We start from the raw sequence: 8,227 nt of genomic DNA, 5'->3' as shown, positions 1-8,227 counted from the left end.
TAAGTATCCCAACTCTGTGCTTTCCAGGGTCAACTCTGGTTCCCTAGAAAACATCTAAATGAACACCAGATGAAGGTATAATATCTCCATGCTCCAGTTCTTCACCAAGGGCAGGGGGTCTGTGTATCTTGGACCCCAACCCAGCCCTAAGACACCTCATTACCAAAACCTTTCTAAAAATAAAATTAAAGATAACTGGCCATACTGATTTTCACATACCCTCTAACTCTTCCATCAGCTTTTCTTGCATTTGTGTGGCTCTGGAATGGCAAAGCCATCAGGTGTCTTATCTTTCTTGCTGTCCACTTTTTCCATCCTGCTGCTATCTACCTTGGGGTCCATCTTGTTTTTATGATTAAAATCTTCTTTCCTGCTTTCTCCATTCCTGCCATCATTTGCACCCCGGCTCTCTTCATGTCTGCCTGCACTTCCTCTGATCCTGGTCTCTTGATGTCAGCATCAATATGACAGCTACTGCTTTCTGGATAACGCTATCCATCTCCATGATGGCCACCATCTCCATGCTGATTGCCACCATCTCCATGACTATGACGGCCACCACCTAGGTTCTCTCTCTCTCTCTCTCTCTCTCTCTCTCTCTCTCTCTCTCTCTCTCTCTCTCTCTCTCTCTCTCTCTCTCTCTCTCTCCCATCACTATCCCCAATCTCTTCATGGCTGTTACTCCCTGAAACTGTGTTGTTGACTCCTTGGGCTCCAATAGAAGGGTAAGTCACTAGGGCACAACTGATAATCCCAGAATTGTTGAAGCCTGGGATGTTCTTGGTAAAACTGGTGATGGGGTTGTCAGTACTATTATTGCCCTGCTGTGCTTAATTTGTTGGAACAGAATTTAAGCTTCCTGCACTAGTCCATCTACATGCCCCAACAGTAGAGGTCTTCTGATTACTTAAACTGGCTTCAACAAAGTAACTCTTGTACTGGGACTGAAAAGCTGCTTTCATTGCTCTCAGCCTGTCTCACATGGCTCCTGTGGAGGGCTTGTAGGCTTCATCATTGCTCATTACATTGTTATTATTTCCTTTGTCAGAATTCTCAGAGCCTAACCCAGAGCTCTCTCTACAGGCCAAGCCTCCACTAGTGTTCAGCTTTTTGCCTTTTCCTCCTTTAAAGCAAGATTTCCAAAACCAGGCATTCTGCATTGTGAGATCTAAGAGTTCCTTAGAAACATGTTGGTTGGCTCCTTCCAGCTCCCATATAAGGTCACCAGCAAAATTGCTGTCTTTTGGGTCAGTAAGATATAGGCAAGACCCTTCTCACCAACTCTTCCTGTTTGGCCAATCCTATGAGTATGGGTATCAATGTCTTGTGCTACATCATAGTTAATGATTGTCTTAATAAAGGCTGCACTTTCTCATTGCCTGTTTTAGCAATACCAATATTGTCTCTACCACTTAGTGATACAGGCATACCATGACACTCTATTGGAGTTGGGTGTGTGAACTCAGATTTCCTAATCTGGTACATAAGATGTTCATCAAACCCAAAATGAACAAAACTACTTTCTGATCTGGGAGGTGCAAAACCAGAGACCTGGAGGTTGAGTTTATGCTGCAGGTCTATTAACTGCTATGGACTAAGGGTGGCTATCTCCTCGTGTTTATTGTAAAAAAAAAAATCAAGTGATAGTCAATCTCTGAATTATCGATATGAGGAAGGGGATTGATGATTTTTTTTAGGAAGGTGCAATTTGAATTCCATCACTGTCATACTCCAGCTTGTCCTCCTCTTCTTCCTGAACCACCCGAGCAGTTGGTTTTTCTGCCATATATTGAAAATAAGCTTCTTGGTCATCTTCGTCTTCAATTTCATCTCGAATACCCTTTACATTTTTCTTTCCTTGTCCTTTTCTGCAGGTCTCTTCATGTCTCTAGCTGCCTGATCCTCCACTTCAGCACTGAATGCATCTAAGGGGTCATTGTTACTATCAGAGACTGCTGGCTTGGAATGGAACTGCTGGCCAGTAGGTGAGTTTTCCGCAGGCATATAAGGTAAATCTACATTGCTGGAGTCTTCTTCATCTGCAAAATACAGATTTTATTCATCAAAGTTGGCCCATATGGATCCAATTTTGTAGAAAGAAGGAATCTGTTGTAGAACATACTTTCTAAACCCAGAAGTAGAGCTGGCTGCCCCAAAGTCACTGTGGGACTGCTGTGGCAGTTTGGCTTCCTCCTTCTTCCTGGCACTGAGGGCAAAACCTCCAAAACCAAATCTCTGCTTGGTCCCAGGGCTGCCTTTATTCCAGTTCAGGATGCCAATGACTGCTGCAGCAGCTGCAGATGCAATTACTACTATAGTCAATTCAAAAAAATCCCTACATCCCTGTGTAAGCATGGTGTGGACCATCGCCAGCTGCTCTCTTCCTCTGCCCCCTTCGCCGCAGCCTCACAGGCCTGTTGCTGACTTGGGGGTGGGGTGGGGGTGCCTTATTTTAAACATTAAGATCATAATTCCTTTAAGAAATGACATAAGCAATAATTCTATATCTACATCTTCCCTAAAATAATCTTTTTTCTTTACAGATGTGCACAGATTTAGCAAATTAAAGCGCAGAAGAAATGGTTCAGAACCCACTACCCAGAGGCAAAATGAGAGTTTTCAGTGAACTAATAAGGAGAGTTTACCAGCCAGGGAACTTACAATGAAAACTGAAGTTTCCCTCTTACTTATTTTTTTAACACACACACACACACACACACACACACACACACACACACACACACACAAAACCAGTAACTAAGAACTTAATGTTGGATGACAAGTCACATTCACACTATTTAAATAGTCTCACAGTTAAACACATCATAAAGACCAGCCAAATCAGTGTTTACATTTATAAATCTCTGAAGACACCAGAGCTTATATCCCTTTGCTAAACAAAACAGGGAACTGCATTTGATGGTACTGGAATTAAATTAAAACATTAAAAGTACCAGTATTTACAGCAGCATTGATGCTTTATAAATAACGAATATGAAAATGCAGTATCTTTAAAGGATAATAAAAAATTGTGGTGATGTTATTCAACCACAGTGCTTGAGTTGGCATAAAAACCTATCTGTGCTTATTAATATGACAGCAGTGAAACCACTTTCTGTGAGAGAAAACCCAACCATGAATATGTGCATAAAACACAGAACACAGGGAAAATTGCTCAAAAGAATTCAAGTCAGATTATCTGTATGGATATTCTAATCAAGAAGGACATCACAAACGAAACAAGGTGTGACACCCTCTGCTTCATACTCAGGGACATACTCTACCACAAAGTGGAATCTTTTAAATCTCCATCCTAGTGCAAAAGATGTGCACAGAACAATTTTCCAAGGCATTACCTGATTAAAAAGGAAAAACTAAAAACATGTTCAAGTAAAAAACTAAATTGGGAAAACAAGCACTGGATGCAGGGAGAGGTCACATGGCCTCCAACAGGAGGAGACCAACTGGTGCTGTTTTTTCTAACAAGAACTGATGCAGAACTTGCATTGTAACTTCTCTTCCCAAATGCATAAATGATTTCTGAATCAAGGGTCAAAGTTGGGGGAAAGGGGGCAATGTAACAATTTCACAAAAATTCTCAATCTCTAAGACAGCATAGCATTCCAACCTCCCTTTCCCAGAAAGTGTCTCATAATTACAAAGCAGAAAAACAGTCACAAATGAAACGAGCATTAAAATTTAGGTGTGAAATTTCTAACATTATTAACCCAATTCTAACAAAATTAACCCAATATATTTAAAAGTATGATTGTTATAGCTAAGAAAAAATGAATTATATGAAAAACTCTTTTTCGGGCTAAAACCAAATTGTGAGGACATCACTAAAGCTTATAAGCACATGAAGAGAAGAAGCAAAGCAGGCCCACAGAGCCTCCATGCTGAAATCAATGGCATCATCTAACGATGCCTGCTCCAGATCCATGATTAAAAACCAAACAACCTAAAGCCAAAACTCTTCCTAGAGGCTGAATTCCCTAGAAGCAACTTCAGTGTCTGTCCATACAACACAGGGGTAGTTCTCAGAATTTTTGTTTCTTTCTCTGTTTTGGAACGCCTGAGACACTGTTTTTAAAACTTCCTCTTTTGAGTTAGTTTCACTGAATTCATTTGCTGTCCCATTTTGTTCCTCAGTTATTTCTTTTTTTTTTTTTTTTTTTTTTTTTTTTTTTATCTCTTGATGCCTTTAATTTTTTTTTTTTTTTGTCTTTTTTTTTTATTTGATATAATTTATTTACATTTCAAATGATTTCCCCTTTTCTAGCCCCCCCCACTCCCCGAAAGTCCCGTAAGCCCCCTTCTCTTCCCCTGTCCTCCCTCCCACCCCTTCCCAGTTCCCCGTTCTGGTTTTGCCAAATACTGTTTCACTGAGTCTTTCCAGAACCAGGGACCACTCCTGCTTTCTTCTTGTATCTCATTTGATGTGTGGATTATGTTTTGGGTATTCCAGTTTTCTAGGTTAATAACCACTTATTAGTGAGTGCATACCATGATTCACCTTTTGAGTCTGGGTTACCTCACTTAGTATGATGTTCTCTAGCTCCATCCATTTGCCTAAGAATTTCATGAATTCATTGTTTCTAATGGCTGAATAGTACTCCATTGTGTAGATATACCACATTTTTTGTATCCACTCTTCTGTTGAGGGATACCTGGGTTCTTTCCAGCATCTGGCAATTATAAATAGGGCTGCTATGAACATAGTAGAGCATGTATCCTTATTACATGGTGGGGAATCCTCTGGGTATATGCCCAGGAGTGGTATAGCAGGATCTTCTGGAAGTGAGGTGCCCAGTTTTCTAAGGAACCGCCAGACTGCTTTCCAGAGTGGTTGTACCAATTTGCAACCCCACCAGCAGTGGAGGAGTGTTCCTCTTTCTCCGCACCCTCTCCAACACCTGCTGTCTCCTGAATTTTTAATCTTAGCCATTCTGACTGGTGTAAGATGAAATCTTAGGGTTGTTTTGATTTGCATTTCCCTAATGACTAATGAAGTGGAGCATTTTTTAAGATGCTTCTCCGCCATCCGAAGTTCTTCAGGTGAGAATTCTTTGTTTAACTCTGTACCCCATTTTTTAATAGGGTTGTTCGGTTTTCTGGAGTCTAACTTCTTGAGTTCTTTATATATATTGGATATTAGCCCTCTATCTGATGTAGGATTGGTGAAGATCTTTTCCCAATTTGTTGGTTGCCGATCTGTCCTCTTGAAGCTTAGTAACAGCTTTATCTTATTAACATAATGCTAGTAAGATTAAAGTTATACATGGTGACTAGATGAAGCATGAAGTTTTGACATAAGTTCCTCTTTATTATTTTCTCTCCATAACTTTCTACAAACAACATATAGGCATGATTCATTTGACTGTCAGCCATAAATCCATGCTTCATGACATAGAGATACCAGTTTAATTACTTTTTTCTCTCCTTCATTCACATCTGAAAATTCTTCAATTTGAGTAATATTTTTTCTCTCTCAGCCATTCTGGATCTTTCTCATCTTCACTATCTATGTCCATTTCTTGTGGCCAAAGAGGTAAAGCAGGTATCACTGTGGAAATAGAGACGATTATGGCCACTACTGAATGTTCTTGTCTGTTCTATCTCTCCGTTTTCACATTCAAGAAACTAAAAGCAAATCCAGGTTGGCAATATATAGCTTGAGGATTTTTTGCATAGGAGCCCTCATAACACTCACTGATAGAAACGTCTCTCCTAGCACCTTTTGGATGATATACATAATTGAAGACAAATCTTCTATGGCAGAGATTTAGATGCTCCACTAAGCTATACAGCTTATGGCAGTTGAAAGTGCATCAGGGGAAGTACAGGTCATGGCTTCTGTCTGTTATCTTGTATATTGTTATAAAGGAACTGATAAAATATTCTTAACTTCTGGTGACTTTCATTTGAAGTATCATTTTCTTTTCTTGTTTGCAGGTCTATAGTCAGCTTCCCTTAACAGCAATAGTTTGTGCAGGTTAAACAGAACCAGACTAATTTTCCTCTCTGAATTTCTAGTGGCAAGGGGCTTGTCAACAGATGAATATCGATCCAAAAATACTGAATAAAATTCTTGCCAACCAATTTCAAGAACACATCAAAATGATCATTCACCATGATCAAGTAGGTTTCATCCCACGGATGGAGGGAGGTTTTCGTATATGGGAATCCATCAAGTAATCCACTACATAAACAAACTCAAAGAAAAAAAACTGCATGGTCATTTCATTAGATGCTGAAAAAGCATTTGACAAAATTCAGCATCCTTTTATATTTAAAGTCTTGTGGAGAACAGTAATTCAAGGCCCATACCTAAACATAGTAAAAGCAATATACAGCAAACCAGTAGCCAACATCAAACTAAATGGTAAGAAACTTGAAACATTCCCACTAAAATCAGGGACTAGACAAGATTGCCCACTCTTTCCTTATTTATTTAATATAGTACTTGAAGTTCTAGCTAGAACAATTAGAGAACAAAAGGAGGTCAAAGGGATACAAATTGGAAAGTAATAAGTCAAACTATCACTATTTGCAGATGATATTGTAGTATAATTAAGCTACCTAAAAAGCTTCACTGGAGATCTCCTACAGCTGATAAACAACTTCAGCAAAGTGGCCGGTTATAAAATCAACACAAACAAATCAGTAGCCATCCTATACTCAAAGGATAAACAGACTGAGAAAGAAATTATGGAAAGGACACCCTTCACAATTGTCGCAAACTATATAAAGTATCTTGGTGTGACTCTAACCAAACAAGTAAGTGATCTGTGTGACAAGAACTTCAAGTCTCTGAGGAAAGAAATGGAAGAAGACCTCAGAAGATGGAAAGATCTCCCATGCTCATGGATTGGTAGGATTAATATAGTAAAAATGGCCATCTTACCAAAAGTATTTTACAGATTCAATGCAATCCCTATCAAAATTCCAACTCAATTCTTCACAGAGGTAGAAAGAGCAATTCTCAAATTCAACTGGAATAACAAAAAACCCAGATTAGCTAAAAATATTCTCAACAGTAAAAGAGCTTCTGGAGGAATCAGTATCCCGGACCACAAGCAGTACTATAGAGCAAAAGTCTTAAAAATTGAATGGTATTGGTACAGTGACAGATAGGGAGAGCAGTGAAATAGAACTGAAGACCCAGAAATGAACCCACACACCTATGGTCACTTGATCTTTGACAAAGGAGAAAAACCATCCAGTGGATAAAAGTTAGGCTTTTTAACAAATGGTGCCAGTTCAACTGGAGGCTAGCATGCAGAAGAATGCAAATTCATACATTCTTATCTCCTTGTACTAGGCTCAAGTCCAAGAGGACCAAGGACCTCCACATAAAACTAGACACACTGAAACTACTAGAAAAGAAACTCGGGAAGATCCTTGAGCACATGGGTACAGGGGAAATTTTCTGAACAGAACACCAATAGCTTATGAATTGACAAATGGGACCTCATAAAATTACAAAGTTTCTGTAAGGCAAAGGACATTGTCAATAGGACAAAACAGTAACTAACAAATTGGGAAAAGATCTTTACAAACCCTATATCTGACAGAGGGCTAATATCTAATATATACAAAGAACTCAAGAAGTTAAACTCCAGAGAACCAAGAAAACCCTATTAAAAATGGGGTACAGAGCTAAGCAAAGAATTTTTACCCGAGGAATATCAAATGGCTGAGAAGCACCTAAAAAAATGTTCAGCTTCCTTAGTCATCAGGGAAATGGACATCAAAACAACACTGAGATTTCACCTCACACCGGTCAGAATGACTAAGGTCAAAAACTCAGGAGATAGCAGGTGCTGGCAAGGATGTGGAGAAAAAGGAACAGTTCTCCACTGCTGGTGGGATTGCAAGATGGTGCAACCACTCTGGAAATCACTTTGGCGGTTCCTCAGAATACTGGGCATAATACTACTGGGGACCCTGTTATACCACTCCTGTGCATATACTCAGAGGATTTTCCTCCATGTAATAAGGACACCTCCCCGCTGTTCCCCCCATCTTCCCCCCATCTGTTTTCCTTTGTTGAGGCCTCTATTGAGCCTTTACCTGAGCAAAGACCACTCCTCCCACTGATGCCCAAAAAGGCATTCCTCTGCCACATTTTTGGCTGAAACCATGTATACCCCTTGATTCCTGGGAATCTTGGGGTGTCTGGGTGTCTGAACTCATTGTTCTTCCCATGGGGCTGTAAACCCCT

At 39.8% G+C, this 8,227-nt stretch overlaps 1 pseudogene; it reads right to left on the bottom strand.

The window, feature by feature from the left end:
* Positions 1–234: 234 nt before the first annotated feature.
* On the bottom strand, positions 235–2,367 carry LOC127674440 (ATP-dependent RNA helicase DDX42-like; annotated as a pseudogene).
* Between the last annotated feature and the right edge of the window lie 5,860 nt (positions 2,368–8,227).

The sequence above is a fragment of the Apodemus sylvaticus genome, chromosome X (genome assembly GCF_947179515.1).
Source record: "Apodemus sylvaticus chromosome X, mApoSyl1.1, whole genome shotgun sequence".
NCBI classification, from domain to species: domain Eukaryota; kingdom Metazoa; phylum Chordata; class Mammalia; order Rodentia; family Muridae; genus Apodemus; species Apodemus sylvaticus.
Note: the sequence above shows the minus strand (reverse complement) of the source record. Positions and strands in the feature narration are given on the sequence as shown.